This window comes from Furipterus horrens, unplaced genomic scaffold (genome assembly GCF_987537825.1).
Source record: "Furipterus horrens unplaced genomic scaffold, mFurHor1.1.pri manual_scaffold_16, whole genome shotgun sequence".
NCBI lineage: Eukaryota > Metazoa > Chordata > Mammalia > Chiroptera > Furipteridae > Furipterus > Furipterus horrens.
The window spans coordinates 1,775,981-1,796,547 of NW_028327186.1; the positions used below are offsets into that span (position 1 = coordinate 1,775,981).

Below are 20,567 nucleotides of genomic sequence, written 5' to 3' on the forward strand. Positions count from 1 at the left end.
GCATCAATTGTACCGCACAGAAGTAGCCTTCCAGGCAGCAAAGCCATAATGATTTGCTTTTTCATGAGGCAACAACCTGGAATTCAGCAAATGACCCCACCCTTGGCAGATAATAACAAAGTGGACCTCACAAATCTCAAGGGTTTCATTCATGAAGGCAAGAATGAGAACTGAAATACTACACGCCTTCCCCCAATAAACAAAAGCGGCCCTTTTTCCAAGGACTAATCAGGCCCTGGTTGAGCACCTGAGAACCCAGCGCTCCACTGTGTGCCAAGCCCGCAGACTTCCAGGGAAAAATCTAAACCATCTGAAGAAAATGTAAGACTTCAAGGCCAGAAAAATGGAACCACCAGCCAGCAGAAGTACTTTGACCTAAAGACGACCAGGCCTTCCCAGGGCAAAGAGGCAAAGGAGAATGTGCGACTACGCAATGGAAGTAGGGGCTCACCGGCCGGCTGGAAAACGCCACAGACCTCTAGCAGGTGCTAGAAACAGAACTGCTGGGCACCACCCCTGTGAACTGGGGACTCCGACGGTACAAACTCCATCCACCCCGGTAGCCTGAAGCCGTCCCGAGTAGACAGCAATCAGCAGCCTCATGGGCACCCATAAACATCCCTGGGAAGCAGCTACTGACGCCTGCTGGGGTGATCACAGGCAGTACACCTCACTGATTCCCACACCAGCCTGTCCTACAGGGGACCTTCCCTTCCTGGACAAGGAATCAGAATCTACAGCCACCCTGGCCAGGCAACTCAGGTGGTTAAAAAGCATCATCTCCAGACACACCAAGCTTGTGCATTCAAGTTTCCAGTCAGGGCACACACAAGAATCAACCAATGAATGCTTAAATAAGTGGAATAACAAACTGATCTCTCTCTCTGTCTCTCTCTCTCTCTCTGTCTCTCTCTCTCTCTCTGTCTCTCTCTCTGTCTCTCTCTCTCTCTCTGTCTCTCTCTCTCTCTCTGTCTCTCTCTCTGTCTTTCTCTCTGCCTCCCACCCCCCACCCTCTCTAAAATTAATAACTGAAAAAAGTTTAAAAAGAAAGAAGAAACTATGGTCCACTTCAGTGTTTAGAACACAGCACAGTCCATGGTTGACCAACCTGCATGTGAGCCCATTATGTTACAAAGAGCAGTATCCAGTATCCAACTAGAGCATCATGGCCTAACTATCTGCAATTGGCTTGAACACCTTGGGTAAGTCAAAATTCCTGGGGCTCGAATCAGAAGCCATGAACTCTTTGGCACCAAAGTCAGGCCATCAGGAAATGATTCTGAAAAAGAGCCCTGGCCAACACAAATCCATGGAATGAGCTAACTGGGCCAATGCCAACGCCAACGCCACATGCTCCAACTTGCAGAACTAAAATGCTAGGGAGCCTCCCTACCAACAAAGACTGGGCATGCAAACAAGAACCTTCCACTCACGGACACCCAAATTTAGTGGAAACCCACTGCCCTTCAAATGAATGCACTAAAAAGCTGATACCCTGGGCGGTGCTTGCCACAGTGTGTGATGAAAAGGAAGCTGTCCCTCACTCTTAACTGTCCCTGGGCCCTCCACGTGCCGGACCTCAGATCCGATGAGAACGACGGTTGGGGTTCTCACTCATTTTGTTCAGCTTTTCCAAGGAATGCATTGGGAGGGGGTCATCATCGATCCAAGCACGTGCTGGGAGGCAGACCCTTTTGCTCAGGCAGCCTGTGTGGCTCGCCTAGTGAGCCAGTGGCCTCAGTGTCATCTAGTAGTCTGAAGCACCCAGATCACTGAGCAGGAGGGGCAATCATTCTTAGAATGTAACCCAGCGTAACACTGGGGACCTGTGCGCACGCTGCGTGTATCAGGCCTGTGAATGTCTAAGGCAAATGGCAGAATGCGGGTCAAAGGAAATCTTACCTTCCTGCGTGGTCCACAGTCACAGTGACACCGAGGGACACACTCCTTCCAGAACTCTTCACACAGCTTTGCTCAACATGTAAAGGAAGGTTGTCTCTTCATGGCTGATGGCGAGCCTTGCACAGCCACTCAACCTGAGAAGTGTAGAGAAATCATATGCACATTTGAGACACTCGCCCAGAATTTTAGGTAACAAGATCCAAGGTCACCTTTCCCCGAGGTAAGCCTTGCACCTATCTGTCATGCCCCTCTGTCCCTTAGGAGTGGCGTGTGTGACACCACGAGATAGGCAGGTATGGAGGTGTGTGTGCACGTGGTCCTGTGCAGAGGACTCAGCTCCTGAACAAGCATGACCTGGACCAGATCCCTTAGAATTTGTTCACACAAGCTGTCAGCTAAACCACACTTGAAGCACCTCCCACACACAGATGGCATCAATGGCACCTGGCAGAGTAGCCTGTCTCAACCACCAGTAGCCAAGTGAGTCCCCCTCAAGCAACTGAACTTTATTTTCCTTTCAGTCACCAGGCGACCAGACAAAAATTGCTCCTCTTCACACACCATGACTGAGAGTAGAAACCGACTGAAATTAGGGCATCTTCTGCTCCAGGGACCAGGCATGTCCTCCTCCAGGGAGATTCAAGGCCCTGGCCTCCACGGAAATGTTCCAACACTTGGCTGCCTTGACCAAAGGTGCCTCCTCACTTCTGCAAGGGAAGCTCCTAGAGAAGTAGCCCCAGTCACTACCAACACATACGGTTCAGGGAGTGTCAGGGAACTCAGCCATCGAAGATGCTGATTCTACGTGACTCAACTACCTGATTGCAACACGGGACCCCACACTTGGCAGGCGACACCACAATCAACTTCAAAAGATAAAACGCTCCATTAATGAAGACAAGAGAAGGAGCTGAAATAAAAACGGCCCTTTCCCGATGGATTCGTCAGTCCCTGGTCTTGCCCTGACAGCCCGGCACCCAGTCTGGGACACCCCACAGACTTCTGAGGAAAAGACTAAGCCATCAGAAGATATAAGTCACCAGTGGCAGGAAAACTGGACCAGCCAGCAGGACAAAGGGTCAAACGGAATGCCCGACTACGCAGTGAGAAGCAGGCATGGCCAGCTGCCCACCGTAATTGACCACTGAACCTCCTTAGGGAGCTAAAAACAGAAATGCTGGGTGCCAGTCCTGAGAAATGGAGGCTGCAACTGAACAATCTCCGACCAGCATAGTACCATACACAGGCGTCCAACAGCCGTCCCTAGAAGACAACAATTAGCAGCCCCAGCGGAGCCGAAAAACATCCCTGGGAAGCTAGTAATCACATTAGAGCACACAGAGACAGTGCATCCCATGGGATCACACACCAACCTGTCCCACAGGTGACCTTCCTTCTTGACAAGGACATCAGACACTACAGGGCCTTCACTTCAGGTGCCCTCCATGCTAGGCAAGTATGTTATAAATAGGAATTTCCACATGCAGTACCACAGCCTGATCACCTGCAATTGGCCATCAACACCCTGGGGACTCAATAGTCCTCAGCAAGTCAAAAGGAAAGAACAGGTATCACTACCTATGAGGCCTGGGACTCTGACTAGTAGCCAGTGAATCTCTCGTCTTTGGCGCCAAAGTCAGAGCATCAGGGGATAATTCTGAAGCAGAAACCAGGCCAGCACAGATACATGTAACGAGTTAACTGGGCGAAGGCCAATGCTGTACTCTTCTAGGACTAAAATGCTAGAAGGCCACCACACTGAAAGACTGGACACTCAAACAAGAATCTTACAATTATGGACCATGCAATGACAGTAGAGCCACTAAACCTCAGAAGAATTCACTCAAAAGCTGGTGTGCTGGGTGGTGCTTCCAGGAGTGTGACCAAGGGGCCGCTGTCCCTCACTCTAACTGTCCCGGGGCCTCCACGTGCTGGACCTCAGATCCGATGAGAACGACGGGTGGGGTTCTCACTCATTTTGTTCAGATTTCCAAGGAATGCATTGTGAGGGGGTCATCATCGATCCGAGCACGCTATGGAACACCACAGAATTTAGCAAGGATGGCAGGTCAGCTCACTGTGTGATTCTGACCTCAGAATCCTCCAGTGGGCTGCAGCATCCAGACCCCAGCCACTGGGCAAGAGGGACCCTCAGTCTGCTCTCGCAGGGGAACCCGGCATACCATGCACAGCACCCAAACAAGCCACCTCTATTAGCTCTAAGAAATCTGAAAGCTAATGTCTGGACGCGGAACAAGGAGCACTTACCTTCCCAAGAGATCCCCAGGCCTGGTGCTCACTCAGCGCCACACCTCCTCTGGGAATCCCAGGAACCTCTGTCATTCAGGGAGAGAAAGGTCTCCATTTCTGGGCCCATGAAGAACCTTGCAACGCAACTCCGCCTGAGTAGGAGACAAAAATTATACATGCAGTTGAGTATTGTGAACAGGTCCAATCCATATGACTGTCCCCCTCATAGTGGGCCTTGCATCCCATTGTCACCTACTTCTGTCCCTGACGTGGGACTGGGGGCTGCGGGATGCCATGCATACAGGCTGGTCTGTAATACGTTGCATGTGTTTGCGGGCAGAGGCTCCTCACCTGAACAAGCAAGCCCTGCGCACAGACTGCTAGCCACACACCCTGCCTGCTATCGAAGAAAAGGCCCATTTCTTCAAAAAACATGAAAAAGGAAACTCTTTGACCTCAATGAGTTCCTCAAAAGAGCCAAGGACTCCCTCTGCAATAGCCCTGCCTTCTAAACAACAGCGCACAGTGGTCCTTCACACGTGCTCCTGACGGCTGTGGAGGGGATGGGAACCTCAGCACTGCGGCCCAGCCGACGCTCACAGGTGACCTGCACTTGCAGGAACATAGCAACTGGAGAAAAAATGAGACCCCCGACAGCACAAGTGATGCTGTGAGCCCACTAGCTACACAGGCCCGAGGGCAAAGAGGGGGGCCAGGTGACTTCCTCCGAGGCACCCGTTCGAGCATAATGAGCCAGAGGCCTCAGCGAGAGAAAGGGAAACCAGAGGGGCATCCGTGGTCCCCACTCACTGTGACTAACAATGCGAACACAGTGGACCTAGGCCCCACTTGCACCCAGAGACCAGATGCTGCCCCCCCCAGAGTACAAGTCAGGACTCTGAAAATGGAGAAAACCCTCAAATACACTAAGGGTACCCTGTCAATCATAGTACCCTCATGAGCAAGTCCCTCCGAAAAGTAGCCTTAAGTGCTAGGTCGCCCTGGGCAGCACTGACCAGCAGGGAAACAACTATGAGGATTTCAACACTGCATATGGCGACTCCATGAAATTCAAGGTTATGAAGTCTCCTTCCATGTGGGAACTCTGCCGTTGACCTCACAGAGCTCCAAAGCGCCACGCACAAAGACAGGATGGAGAATCACAATAAAAACAATATACATTTTCCAAGGTGTAGATCTGTTCGTGGTTGTATGCAGGGGACCCTGGCACTTACAGGCTCTGACGTGCCCACAGGCAGGCACCAAATGGTAAATCTCAGTTCCTCTGAAAAAAATGGGACACACCTGTACCAAGATGGCTGGGTGGCAGCCATGAGCCTGCGGAACTCTGCACAAATACGAGGAGATGATACTGACGCCATGAAATATAACGGAAGCAGTAAATGAACTAAGATCAGAAGCCCCAGTACCACAGTCAGGAATGCCGATGACTTCCCTGTCAGGCAGCCAGAGTACCCACCACCAGGGACAAGAGGGGTCCCTGAAGTGTGGAGAAGAAGACATCACAGGAACACAAGGAGACAGTGCATCCCATGGAAGCCCCTGGGGCCACTCTACTCCCTGTCCCGTCCATCACCTTCCCCTCCTTCTGGAACATCAGTCACCATGCGGTAGTGATTCCAGGGCCACATGCTCAGCACGGTCCCTGGATGGCCACCAGGCATGTGGAATGGGCGAACAGCGGGATCTGGAGAAGCTGACAACTCTAGCACCAGGGCCTAATGACTCTGACCTTCCTCCCATTCCCACAGTGGCTCAGATGCCCTCATCTAGACAACAGCCAAGAACAGAGTCACAGATGACCAGGACAGGACCTCTCATCAGAAGCCCTGGAAGGTACTGTTCTTGGGCTCCATATGTGGAACACAACTAGCTACACCTCAAGCAGGAACCTGGCCAGGACACATGCATGCCATGGTCTTAACTGCAACAAATTATGACTTTTAGAGCCATTACATGTGCTAGTGACAAAATAAGGGCTAGTCATACCGCCAACATCAATCAATCATAAACTCTCAACAAACACAGTGGGAAGCCTGACAGTCAGTAGGAGGCTCTCTGAGGCTGAGGCCCTGGGTGGAGCGTGCATGAGTGTGACCCGGGGCCGCTGTCCCTCACTCCTGCCTGCCCGGGGCCTCCACGTGCCGGACCTCAGATCCGATGAGAACGACGGTTGGGGTTCTCACTCATTTTGTTCAGCTTTTCCAAGGAATGCATTGGGAGGGGGTCATCATCGATCCGAGCACGCTCTGAGGACATTTTGGAGAAGCAGCCAGGCAGCTCACCTAGTGAGCCGGTGACCTCAGCATCCTCCAGTGGCCTGGAGCCCCCAGATCCCATCCACTGAGCAAGAGGGACAGTCCATCCACTCTTAGAACAAAGCCCAGCATAACCTTGGGAACACGTGGAGAGGCTGCCACAGGTAGGTCTATGAATTCCTGAAGCAAATGGCAAAAACAGGTTAGAGGAATGCTTACCTTCCCGACTGACCCGTGGGGCATGGTGCCCACTCAGAAACACACTCCCTCCAGGACTCCCGCACGCCTCCGGTCATCAAAGAAAAGGCAGGTGGTCTCTTCATGGCTGACGGTGGGCCTTGCATGGCCACCCCACCTGGGAAGTAGAGACAAATCACAGGCACGTTTAAAAGATGTACCCAGGTTCTCAGGTTGACAAAATCCACACCAACCTATCCCTCAGGTAAGCCTTACACCTACTGCCATGCCCCTCTGTCCCTTGGGAGTGACTGCAGGCGTGTGTGACACCATGAGGTGGGCAGGTATGCAGGGGTGTGCGCGTGGTCCTGTGCAGAGGACTCAGCTCCTGAACGAGCACAGCCGGGGCCAGAGCCCTAGATTCACATCCTATTCTAAAAAAGATGAGGTCTGAAGAGAAAGGATGCAAACCCCACTGAGGCAGAGTCCATTAACACAGTCTACAGACCCCTTCCTTCACAGCCCCTCCTTCAGAACAAGCCACACCAATTCTGCCTACACCCTTCTCCTGACTGTGAACATGAGATCGGTTTGGACTCTGTGTTTGTACAACTGTGACAGAAACAAGAAAAATTGAGAACAACAAAAACCCCACATACAGGTGGAAAAAACAACACCTGGCCGAAGCAGCCTGCCTTAGTCTTCAGTGGCCAGATGATTTCAGGCCGAGAAAATCCTCAATCCCACTGAGTCTAGTTTTCCTCTCCATCACCAGTGAACCGGAGAGGAAAGGCTCTTCTCAGCCACCACGACTCAGGATAGGAATCAGCGGACACCAGGGCCCATGCCCCTCCTGGGACCGGCATTTCCTCCTCCACGGAGATTCGAGGCCCTCCAACATTAGAACTGACAGTGGTCTTGACCTAAGAAGCATCCTCCTGCCTACAAGGCACAGCCCCCAGGAAAGTGCTCTAAATCACTACACCCAAGTGCAGGGACCCCAGGGGCGCAGCCACAAGAAATGTGGACACCTGGCATGAGTCAAGGAGCTGAGATTCTCCAGGCAACCCTGCACGTGGAAGGTAACACCACAATGGACCGCGCAGCCTGGAATGCCCCATTCATGAATGCAAGAGCAGAACACATCTCCCCGAAAAATGAGGTGGCGCCTTTCCCGTGGACTTGTCAATCCCTGGTCATGAACCTGAGAGCCCAGTACCCACGGCTGGGCCACCCCACAGGGTTCCTGGGAAAAGGATAAGCCATCAGAGGATGTGAGACACCAGTGACAGGAAAATCCGACTGGCCAGTAGAAGTCCTCTGGTCATAAGGTCCCGTGGCCTTAACGTGGCAAAAGATCAAAGGGAATGTTGGACTAAGCGGTACAAAGTAGGTGTGGCCAGGACAACGGAGGTCGTCAGCCACTGACCCTCCTCTGGGAGCTCAGAACAGAGCCAGTGTGTGCCCCTCCTGAGAAATGGAGGCTCCAACTGAACAACCTGCAGCCACCTCGCTACCAGGTATAAGGCTCCTACAGCTTTCTCTGGGGGAAGGCAATTGGCATCCCCAACAGGGCCAAGAAACATCCCTGGGACGCTAATGCTCTCTTTGGAGCAAACAGAGACAGTGCATCCCATGGGATCACACACAGGCTTGTCCCACAGGTGGCCATCAGACGCTACAGGGTCTTCACTTCAGGGCTTGCAACACAGCCTAATCCACAGTGCCCACCATGCTGACTCCGTGTGCTACAAATACAAGCCTCCAGCTGCAGCACATGACATCAGCATCTGCAATTGGCCACAGACACCCTGGGGGCTCAGATTTCCTCACCACGTCCAAGGACAACCACAGGAATCACTACCTGCCGGGATTGGGGCTCTGGTCAGAACTCGGGGGAGCTTGGTTCTTTGGCAGCAAAGCCAGACCATGAGAACGGGGTCATTCTGAGCAGAAACCTGGCCAGCACAGACCAAAGCCAAGGCCCATTTGGTCTAGGCCAACACCACTATCTTCCGGTCCTAGGTGGCAAATGCAAGAGGGCCACCACTGTAACAGAGACAGGGCATTCAAACAGGAACCTATGATTCATGGACACCCAGCCTCAGTACTATAGCCACTGACATTCCCAAGAATGTGCTCAGAAGCTGACACCCTGAGGGTAGCGTGCATGAGTGTGACAGAAAGTCAGCTGTCCCTCACTCTAACTGTCCCTGAGGCCTCCACGTGCCGGACCTCAGATCCGATGAGAACGACGGGTGGGTTTCTCACTCATTTTGTTCAGATTTCCAAGGAATGCATTGTGAGGGGGTCATCATCGATCCAAGCACGTGCTAGGATGCAGAAAAATTTAGGAAGGCAGAACGGACAGGCCAGTGGTAAACCAATGACCTCAGATTCCTCAGGGAGCATGAAGCATGCAGATCCAAGCCACTGAGCAAGAGGAACAGTTAATCTGTTCTCTGAGCAAATTCCTGCATGCCACTGGGGCCATGTGCATGAACCAGCACTCTAGTAAAGCTACTAAGTAGTAAAGAAAAGGACAAAAGTTCGGGCAGAGGAAATCTTACCTTCCTGAGTGATCCATATGTATGGGGCACACCCAAGTATACACTCCCTCCAGGACTGCCGCACACCTCTGGTCATCAGAGTAAAGGAAGGTTGTCTCTTCATGGCTGATGGTGAGCCTTACATGGACGGCCACGCCACCTGGGAAGTGAAGAGAATCCACAGGCACATTTGAGCAATGTCCTCAGAAACTAACACAGTGAGACTGAGGCCCTGGGTGGAGCGTGCATGAGTGTGACCCGGGGCCGCTGTCCCTCACTCCTGCCTGCCCAGGGCCTCCACGTGCCGGACCTCAGATCCGATGAGAACGACGGTTGGGGTTCTCACTCATTTTGTTCAGCTTTTCCAAGGAATGCATTGTGAGGGGGTCATCATCGATCCGAGCACATTCTGGGAGGCAGGACATGTTACCTAGGCCAGCTGGGTGGCTCAACTAGTGAGCCAGTGACCTCAGCATCCTACACTGGCCTGGAGCACCAAGATCCCTGCCACTGAGCAAAAGGAACAGTCAATCCACTCTTAAGAGTAAAGCCCCAAATATCACTCGGGACATCTGAGAGCCTGCCTATAGCAAACATATGAAATCCTAAAGTAAATGGGAGAAATAGGTCAGAGGAATGCTTACCTTCCAGAGGGATACATGGGCATGGTGCCACCCAGGGACACGTGTCTTCCGGGACTCCCACAGACCTCTCATCATCAAAGGACGGAGGACGGAGAGGTCGTGTCTTCATGGCTGACGGCAAGCCTCAAACGGCCACTCCACCTGGGAAGTGGAGAAAAATCACATGCACACTTGAGAAATGTACCCAGGTTCTCAGGAGGTAAGATCCACACCAACCTGTCCCCCAGGTAAGCCTTGCACCTGTCTGCCATGCCCCTCTGTCCCTTAGGAGTGGCTGCAGGCGTGTGTGACACCATGAGGCAGGCAGGTATGCAGGGGTGTGTGCACGTGGTCCTGTGCAGAGGACTCAGCTCCTGAATGAGCACAGCCTGGGCCAGACCCCTAGATTCACACCCTGCTTCCCAACAACAGAAGACCGGCATCCAAAGGGAGGCATGCAAACTCTGACCCCGAGAACTTTCATGCAACATACGATTCCTTTCGCAGCTGATCTTCCTAAAATAATAAAATAAAAACATAAAAATAAAACCCACCCGATTTCTAGATACTCCCTCTTCCTCACCGTGGATGTCATGTCACCTTGGACGAGAGTCTGCACATGCCATCACCAGGAAACAGAACTCACCTGAAACCTACAACCACTTCAACAACTGACCCCCCCACATGGGGGCACCCCCTACAGAACGTGGACCACAGGCTGAAGCGGCCAGTCTGAATCTCAAGCTCCACAGGGAGTCTACACCGTGCTGCAGTCCGAGCTCACTGACACTACCTGTCCTCACAGGCGAGCCGGTAACCACACAGGAAGAGTTCCTGTTCACCCACCATGACCCAGGGTAACACTGACCAAAACTGGGGCACATGCCCGCCCTGGGACCAGGCATTTCCTCACCCAGGAAGTTCAAGGCTCCAACCTCTGCAAAAACATTACAACACTCGGCTGTCTTGACCGGAGAAGCATCCTCAGGGAAAGCAGGTGCCGTCACTACGCCCAGGGTGGTGCTGAGTGCGTGTCAGGGAGGACAGCCATCGAGGATCGTGTTTTGCATGTGTCACCGCCCTGGATGCGACGAGTGACCCCACCTTTGCAGGTGACATAAGAAATGACCTCACAAAGCTCCAAGGCTCCAGTCACGAAGACAAGGACAAGAAATGCAAGACAACGTATCTTCTGCATAAGTGGATCTTTCCCACAGGAGTCGTGGGTCCCTGGCAGTGCACCTGACACCTCAGCACACATGCTCCCTGCCTCGCCCACTGGCTGCCTGAAGAGACTTTAGGACACCTGAGTCAGGAAATTCAGACCACCCTGGGGAAGTACTTTGACCTTAGCATCTCCTGCTATAATTAAGCGAAGGGTGGAGGAGAACGTTCTCCTAAGCAGTGTGAACCAGGGTTGGCCCACCCACTGACATGGGCCATTGGATGTCCTCAAGGTACTAGAAACAGAACCACAGAGCAACACTAGTCTGAAATGGAGACACCAAGTGAATGATGTCACCTTCCATGGCAACATATTCTGGGGCTCAGAAGCCTTCCCTGGTACCTACGAACGGGCAGCCGCACAGTCAAGAGAAATCCTGTGAAGCTGGCAGCCACAGTTGGAACAAATGGAGACCAGACATCGCATAGAAGCCGCAGCACCCACACCACAGCCTGCCCTGTCATTGACCTTCCCTCTCTGTCCAGGCCAGTAGGCACCACAATGACCTGATTTCAGAGCTACAGTATCACGTCCTCCATTGCTGCCCACTTGGCACCTGGACGAGGACAGTGGCTGAATTAGAGGAGCTGCCAATGTCACACCATGGCCTAATGGGCCATACGTCCCCAACCCCAATCCCATGCTGGGCTCAATGATCTGACCCGGCCAAAGGCAAGAACCGGCTCACAACATGCCAGCCCTGGGGCTCTAAACTGAAACCACAGAAGCCTCTGCTCTTACTTCCACAGGGAGAAGAAAGACGAAGGCTACCATTGCAACAAGCCCCTGCACAGGACACAGGAACTGTAAGGTCTCCGTGGGCTAGGACCACGGGCATGCTATAGCACTGTCAGGATTAGAACTCGTGATAGCCAGCAAGACAAAAAGGCCAGCCAAAGGGCGTCGACCATACGCACCCAACCAAAGACAAAAAGTACGGACAGTCAGGAGGAGGCTCTCTGAGGCTGAGGCCCTGGCTGGAGCGTGCATGAGTGTGACCAAGGGGCCGCTGTCCCTCACTCCTGCCTGCCCGGGGCCTCCACGTGCCGGACCTCAGATCCGATGAGAACGACGGTTGGGGTTCTCACTCATTTTGTTCAGCTTTTCCAAGGAATGCATTGGGAGGGGGTCATCATCGATCCGAACACGTGCTGTGATCTAGAACATGTTAGCAAGGCTGGCTGGGTGGCTGACCTAGTGAAACAGTGACGTCAGAGTAACCCAATGGTCTGGAGTATCCAGGTCCCAGCCACTGACTAAGAAGGACAGTCAACACCGGGGCCATGTGGACAGGCTGCCCCAGGCAGGTCTATGAAGTCCTAACCCAAGTCATAGAACATAGATCAAAGAAATGCTTACCTTCCTGAGGGAGCCACGGGCATGATGCCCACCCTGGGACACACTCCCTCCAGACTCCCGCACATTTCTGGTCATCAAAGCGAAGGCAGGCCGTTTCTTCTTGGCTGACAATGAGCCCTCCACAGCCACTCCACCTGGGAAGTGGAGAGAAATCACGCACACGTTTGAGAAAAATACCCAGGTTCTCAGGTGATAAAATCCATGTGAAACTTCCCCCAGGTAAGCCTTGCACCTGTCTGCCATGCCCCTCTGTCCCTTAGGAGTGGCTGCAGGCATGTGTGACGCCATGAGGTGGGCAGGTATGCAGGTGTGTGCATGTGGTCCTGTGCAGAGGATTCAGCACCGCAACAAGCACGCTTTACGCCCACATGCCTAGCATCACATCCTGATTCTGACCAATAAGATATGTGACCTTTAAAGACAGGATCGAACTCTAACCTCAAGAGACTTCTTAAAGAGCCTGTACTTGCATGTGCTCCTTGTGACAAATCACACCCATTCTAGGTGCACCCCCTCCTGACTGTGAATGTGATGTCACCTTGCACTTGTCTCCCTGCAGCCTCTGCAGGTGAACTGCACTTCATGGAAACCCGCCAACCACCAAACAACAGACCACCCACATAAAGGCAGGCACAGAGCCAAGCCACTCTTCATCTTAGGTGACCGAGTGACTTCCAGCCAGGCTTCGTCAAACCCCCTCAGTGGAACAGAAGTAAACCTGCGGAGTATCCGTGGTCTTCACTCACCATGACCCTCAAACACAGGAGGGAGTTGTCATCAACCTGGACATGATGCAGGAACATTCTCAGGGCAGGGTCCTCAGGTCTCCGTGGGTCTCAATGACAACTCAAGTCTCCAAAAGCCTGAGAGTCCAGATCCAAGCCACTGAGCAAGTGTAACTCCCCATCCGCTGCTGGAGTGAAGTCCCCACATACCACCGGAGACAAACCTATAGTTCTTTCTATCAGGTCTATGAAGTCTTCGAGTAAATGGTAGAACTTGGGGCAGAGGGATGCTTCCTTTGTGAGCAATACTAGGGCGTACCCCTGGCTGGTTTGGCTCAGTGGATTGAGCGTCGGCCTGCGAGCTAAGTGTCGCTGGTTTGATCTTCCAGTCAGGGCACATCAGAGAAGGAAAACTCTGACTCCAAAAAACCTCCGCTGCCTTGCGGCATACCTCTTCAGGGGAAAGGCTAAGGGAGTAAACCCCGACAGAAAATCCGGAGCCGGAGTCCCTAAGGCGGTTTGACGTTGTCGTCGACACCGGCAACTCCTGCGGCGCACCTGAAGCCAAGCTGTATTGACTCCGTCTTTCCCTTGGGCCCTTCAGCTGCGAAGAGAGGGGGGGTCTGCTGCATGGGCAACAGCAGACCCTCCATATCACCCTGCCCAGGCTCTGTAGCTTCAGCTTCACTGGAGAGGACACTCCAGCGTCATCGCAAGATGTCGATTCAACACGGGAGGAGACAGATACCGTGTCGCTCCCGAGTCGGACTGCACAGCCATTCTCGGTGGTGCAGATAGACTCTTAAGAAGCTACACCATCGTCTCTCGAGACGGACGGCTGCCGACGACGACTAGGGCGTGGCATACACGCACGCCCTTAGTTCTTCCACTACGTCCAATCATCTTCAGTCATTAAAGAACAGAAAGGTCTTCTTTTCTTGGCCAAGGGAGAACCTTGCATGTCATGTCCACCAGCCCAGTTTGGCGAAATCCTGCATACTTGAGCAAGTTACTTCAGGGAAGGCCCCATAAGGGTGAGTCATAAATAATACCTAATTGTGCATATTGTTTTACATACTTCATGACCCATGGCAAACCCTGATGGAACAGGGCACAGTCCCATTCAGCAGCCTTGGTTGGTGTTCTTCCATTGTCAGCTTCATTACAGTCACTTCTAAGGAAATTCAAGCACAGTTTGTCAAAGTAACATCTTCTTGACTGGAACACAAAACCTTGATGAAACAGACATCACGTGCACATTCTTTCGAGATATCTTTAAAAAGCACAGCCTTAAACATTTTAATTTTTATCAATCGCAACATGGGATGTAACATATTCCTCATAGTCCTGTTTCTTGTCATGTCTGTATTACAAAGGATAAACGAACATACATAGTTCCTCATGAAAACAGTAAGAATAGGAAGAATAAATATCCCCACGAAAAATAAGTAACAAAAATGTACATAAGTTTACTTTATCAGTATTTATGTAATATGTGTCCAAGGGACACCATTTATGTAGACAAAATACAACCCACAGATTCATAAAAACATGTTCAAATGATTTCTAACAAAAAATATGTTTTCACAATAGATAATGAACTCTTTCAACTCAACAAGAGAACAAATAACCCAATTAAAAGCTGTTAAAATTATTTTAATAGGCACGTTTCCCATGAAGACATACAAGTAACAAATAAGTCCTTCAAAATATTCCAGACATCATTAGTGATTGGGAAATAAAACATGAAAAGTGAAATTGGCGAAAGTGGCATCATAAGAACAACTCCAAAAAATATGTTCGTCCATAAACCATTAGCAATGAAGGAAAAAAATAAAAGAAAAAAAGAAAAAGCTTTAAGAATTAACTCTGGACATCTGGAAACTCACCAACAAATGGCTGGAACCAGGGGGTCTCTCCATCAAGGAAAAAAATAGTTGAATGCCTCAAATCAGTAAACACTGTATTCTTTTTAACTTACCCTCATCTTTCTTCTGACTCTCTTAACTCAGTGGTGTTTTGAAAATAAAGGCCATGTTCCTAGCACTCGTACTGCCGAGAGCAGACATGGCCTCGTATCCTCATAAGTGCAATTATTTACTTTGATTTGTACACTGGCTGCCTAGAGCACTCAATTAAAAACTTGGCTTTATTCCTCCTAACTCAGAACTCATTCAGTGCTCTAGCAGATAGACTAGTGGTAATTTACACTGTTCGTTACAGCTTACTCATGCAATGGGTAATAGTTTTATCAAAAAATAAGTTGACCAAAAGCCTACAGGGAAAGGTTAAGGAATGAGATTTTGTGTGTCTGGAATAGCCGCTGAGTGTTCTCGGGCATCTTGAAGAACAGCACTCACGGAGAGCTACGTGCATACTATAAGCACCTATGTTCTCTCCTACAGATGAACTACAGGCTCTTGACAAGCAAAACTTGAAGCTAAGGGAAAGTTTAAAATACCTGGCAGAGTGTTAAAGGTATATCCCAATGTACACAGAGGGATTTTCTGCAAATACAGGGACATGTAATGCTTTCAGGTTTTGAAAGGAAATTTCTGTGCAATTATTAGGTGCCCAATGAGGTCATGAACAGTCTTCGGTGGCCACACACCTCAGACAAGCAACTTCTATGACATCAAACCCAGGGAAGGGTTGATGGTGCAATTTCCAGGGTTGCTACATTATAGCATAGTAACAGAAGTGAAAAAACAAAATAAAACTTTACAAGCATTCACCAACAAATCTGAGCTGAAAACATAAAGGAAGAAGGAAAAAAATTAGCTTAAACATTCAGTGAGGGAACCATCAAGTATGTTAACGTAAGTATAGTAAGGGTCACAGATGAAGAGAGGAAGAACAAAGAGCATATTTCAAATAGTAATTGCCAAAACTTCCCAAAGTTGATGAAAAGTGACAAGCAGTCCAGTGAACTCCATGTAGGATAAACTCAAAAAGATCCACACCAAGACACATCATAATGGAATTGTTAAAAGCAAAGAAAACCTTAAAAACAGCAACAGAGAAGTGACTCATCATGGTCAAGCAGTCCTCAGTAAGATCAACAGATAATTTCACAGAAAAAAAAAAAAAAAAGGCAAAGTCCTCAAACACAAATGCATTTGACCAGGAATTCTGTACTTGACAAAAATTCCCTGAAAAAATGAAGAGAGCAGACCTGCCCTACAACAAATGCCAGAGAATCCTTGAAGCTGAAATAAATAGAGGACACATTTATTTCAGTCAAAAAATAAATACCAACAATAAAGGTAACTACACAGAAAAATATAAAAGCCAGTGTTAATGTGTTTTTGTTAACTCCTCTTTCTTTCTACAGTTTTTGTAAATAAATAACTGCATAGAAATTTTAAGTCTACGGTCATGAGTATATATGTGTAAAAACATACCTTGTGGCAATGACAAAAAAAATGAAGCACTATGAAAATTAAGATTTTATATTACTGAAATTAAATTGGTATTGATTGAACTGGGTTGTTCTAAATTTAGATGTTAATTGTTATCTCTAGGGCAACCACTAAGAAATCAATTCATAAATGTATATGTAAAAAGCAACAAAAAATAAAGCAATTAAGATAGTACATTAAATTGTATCTCTTTAACACAGAGACACATAAAAAATAAAAGGAAGACCAAACAACACATAAGACACATAAAAAAATCATATGGCAAAATGGCAAAAATCCTCCTGTATCAATAATGACAATAAATGTAAATGGTTTAAATTTATAAGTAAAAGGGAGAGATTGGTAAAGTGGATCTAAAAAGATGATCCAGCCCTGCCTGGTGTGGCTCAGTGGACTGAGCACCAGCCTGTGAACCAAAGGGTCGCCGGTTCGATTCCCAGTCAGGACACATGCCTGGGTTGCAGGCCAGGTCCCCGGTTGGGGGTGCACAAGAGGCAACTACACAGTGATGTTTCTCTCTTCCTCTTTCTTCCCTTCCTGTCTCTCTAAAAAATAAAATATTTAAAAAAATACTTTATATTAAAACCATTTTAAAAACACAGTTCAAGACACTGTTAAATTCAATAAAGGAGAGGTATGTAAATGAAGGGACACAATACAGAGTTCAGAATCCATACAAATATGTCTACTTGGCTTTTCACAATGACAATGAAATAATTCAATGAAGAGACAAATGGTGTGAGATAATTTGTCACACAACTGCAAAATAAATGAACCTCCAATCTACATATAGAAAAATAAACTCAAAATAAATATAGGATTAAGTTACAGATCTTAATAAAACATTACACTATAGGAGAAATCATAAAGAAAATCTTTATTATCTACAGTTATAGCTGAACAGCTATTAAACTTGGAACCCAAGGTCTCATCAATGTAAAAAATGAGTTGGATTTTATCAAAATTATGAACTTTTCCTGTGAAAAATACACTACTTCGAGGATAAAAAGACAAGTGATGGGGAATTATGCTGACTGAAATAGCCTCAAAATTAACATACTGTATTGATTTCATTTACATAACATTCTCAACAGACAAAAATTATATAGATACAGGAAATATTAGTGGTTGCCATGAGATAAGAGTGGGAGGAGGGTATGACTTCAGGGACACAAGGTTGTTTTGGGCAATTAAAGGACAAAAGCCAGGCCAGTTCTGTATCCTGATTACAGTCATGGTTACACAAATCTATGTGTGTTAAAATTTAAAGAAATGTACACCAAAAGAAAAAAGTGGTATAATTTACTGTGTAACAACATTAAAAATAAAGTCTTAATGTCAAAGTAACTACAAGAATTAAATACCTTCAACACTATTTAAGACTTCTGAAATGTTTAGCACATTCTTGTAAGAGAAAATCTGGAGGTAAATAAACAAATGAAAACTATGCACTTACGTAAAGAAACATGAATATATACACAACTATTTCCTAATAGGATTTGCAGAAATGCCTTTGTTAGAGAGATATTAATCATCAGACCCCAAGAAACACACACATCTATTGAACAATAGTGCTAGACTATATATTAACCAATACTTAGACTAGTCTGATAGAATATTTTTAACTGTCTATTAATTTATAATATAAATACAGCAATGGACATACATTCGATTGTACAGCTCGGTAAATTTGCATCTTTCAAATACATCAATGAATTAACACCCCAATCAAGAAACAAACATTACCAGCATTTCAGAAACCATCAAAGTATCTTATTTGGATGACCATCTTCCACAGACATCATTATTTTCGTTAATCTGTGTTGATCCCTTACCAATGTACTACCCATTTTTCACTACTATGGAAAGCCTTAAAATAAGATAGTGTTAAATTCTGACTCCAGAACTTTTTCAAAATCTCTTTTGCTGTTAGCTTTTATACCTTCAATAAGAATTATAGAATCACTTTGTTGATATCTAGAAAGAAGCTTGAAATGACATTAATTTGGATTCCACATGCATGTATACATAGAATTGGGTAACCAACAATTTAACAATTTAAGACCTTTGATCCATGAACATAGTATATATCTACATTGATTTTCATCTTCTTTGAGAACTTTCATCATAAGGGTTTTACAGTTTTCATCGTACAGATACTACACATTTAATCAGATTTACACTGAAGAAACTCATTTTTGTACGAATATAAATGGTATTGCTTTAAAATCCAATTGATCAATACTATACATAGTCATATGATGGACTTTTGTATATTGACCTTGTATCTCCTAAACTTGTTAAACTGAGTTTGCAGTTCTGGGACTGTTATTATAAATTCTTCGGGACTTTTTAAGATAGTCAATCATAGTTAAACACTTTTTACGAAAAAGTGTTTTCTTCCTTTCTGATTTTTATGCCTTTTATTTCTTTTTCTTGCCCTACTGCATGGGTCATACTTTGCAGAATAAAAATAAACGTTATGAAATAGGAAGGACATCATTTTGTTTGCAATCTTAGAGGGAAACAACTTCTTTTTAAAGCACACTGGGTTACGCATTTTCAATACTTGCTACTTACAGGTAAATATTGTGTGTCAGTATGCTTCTATACATTTGACACATCAATCATCCACCGCAAATCTGCTTACATACTAACATAAGCAAACATACGAGTGGGTATTTGTATGGTCACTTCTATTAGATCAAAATAAGATCTAATGTTCCTGTCATTCATCTACAGTGTCAAGAATTTTTTAAAATTAAACTTATTGGGGTGACACTGGTTAATTAGATTATACAGATTTCAATTTTACATTTTATGTTTTTTTAAATTAAATTAAGCATTTTTTAATGATATTTTGGAGTCCATTTCAGTATCTAGTAGGGTTCTTTTCCTCACTGGTGTTACAATTATTAGTGTTCATGGCTATTTTATTAATATTTGAGTTCATGTGAATGACCTTGCCAGGTTCTGAAGCAATGAATGTAGAGATGTAAATAAATAAATAACTGACTTGCACAAAACACTTATCACTTGAAGTCTGTGACAAGAACTTTGTCAAGGGAAAAACGTGAATTTATCTATTACTCATAATAATGCCAAAAAACATACAGACCATTGTTCTTATTGATGGATAATTCCATTTTAACAACAAATAATGATTAATAATTTAATACATGATATTCATCTCTCTGCACTTGATTAACCCAAGCTAATAACCTTTGTGGGGCCAACACAGGGCGGAATATACAACATTTCTGTTTTTCAGAAAAACAAAATGGAGTGCTTTGTGATTCTTTTATCATTTAAAATCTTTATGACCTTAGAAAAATCTCATAAAATTTAATATATAATTTTTCACATCAAAAAAGCTAATCAAAGTCAAATCTTAATGATGCGAACAGCAGCAATAATCTATAATGATGTAATGGACGTGACCAAAATGATGTTGATATGATGCCCTTAACTATGGGTCAACATTCTGAAACCATCATACCTCATTAAGGAAACTCCCAAATGTTGCTTATTCTAACAAAAATATATGCCATTGAAATATAGAACTGTTAAAAAAAATAAACAATTTTCCAAAATTCTACATGTCAGTCTACCCAAAACTCATATAAAGTGAAATTTAAAATTCAGAGTCGGGGTGAAGACCCTCACCACAAAAATGACACAGTATGAAGACCTCGTCCAGCAAGTAAACCGTGGAAGAGAGGAACACGGAGACCTCAGAAGGTCGCATGGGGCACAAGACAGGTGTCACTTTCAGAGGATCCTGGTGTAGCTACTGACCTCTGTTCTCTCAAGTGGAGGACCTTGCGCAGCCCTTCTGCCTTGGAAAAACATGACAGGACAAAAGCAAAGACATAATCTTGGAACATAATTCACGGTAGAAATAACAAAGGACCAAAGTCAATTCCACTGTCGATACCTAACACAGGCAGGCTGGGTTCCTTCCCTTTCCCCCAACACTAACGAGACTTCCAGCCTCCATCATGGTTGCTTGTCCCCTTCTTCATTCAATAGTTTTAATTTCCTCACTCACTATTC

General features: G+C 46.9%; 6 non-coding genes across 6 annotated transcripts; all 6 read right to left on the reverse strand.

Moving 5' to 3' along the window:
- Window positions 1-1,574: 1,574 nt before the first annotated feature.
- LOC149991973 (small nucleolar RNA SNORD116) lies at window positions 1,575-1,668 on the reverse strand. Its single transcript, XR_016508542.1, has one exon. It is a non-coding gene; the product is annotated as a small nucleolar RNA SNORD116 (small nucleolar RNA).
- A 2,167-nt stretch (window positions 1,669-3,835) lies between these two features.
- LOC149991974 (small nucleolar RNA SNORD116) lies at window positions 3,836-3,928 on the reverse strand. The gene has a single exon (XR_016508535.1). It is a non-coding gene; the product is annotated as a small nucleolar RNA SNORD116 (small nucleolar RNA).
- A 2,391-nt stretch (window positions 3,929-6,319) lies between these two features.
- Window positions 6,320-6,413, reverse strand: LOC149991975 (small nucleolar RNA SNORD116). Its single transcript, XR_016508543.1, has one exon. It is a non-coding gene; the product is annotated as a small nucleolar RNA SNORD116 (small nucleolar RNA).
- A 2,426-nt stretch (window positions 6,414-8,839) lies between these two features.
- On the reverse strand, window positions 8,840-8,932 carry LOC149991976 (small nucleolar RNA SNORD116). The gene has a single exon (XR_016508538.1). It is a non-coding gene; the product is annotated as a small nucleolar RNA SNORD116 (small nucleolar RNA).
- Window positions 8,933-9,463: 531 nt separating this feature from the next.
- Window positions 9,464-9,557, reverse strand: LOC149991977 (small nucleolar RNA SNORD116). The gene has a single exon (XR_016508536.1). It is a non-coding gene; the product is annotated as a small nucleolar RNA SNORD116 (small nucleolar RNA).
- A 2,496-nt stretch (window positions 9,558-12,053) lies between these two features.
- Window positions 12,054-12,147, reverse strand: LOC149991978 (small nucleolar RNA SNORD116). The gene has a single exon (XR_016508544.1). It is a non-coding gene; the product is annotated as a small nucleolar RNA SNORD116 (small nucleolar RNA).
- Window positions 12,148-20,567: the final 8,420 nt, after the last annotated feature.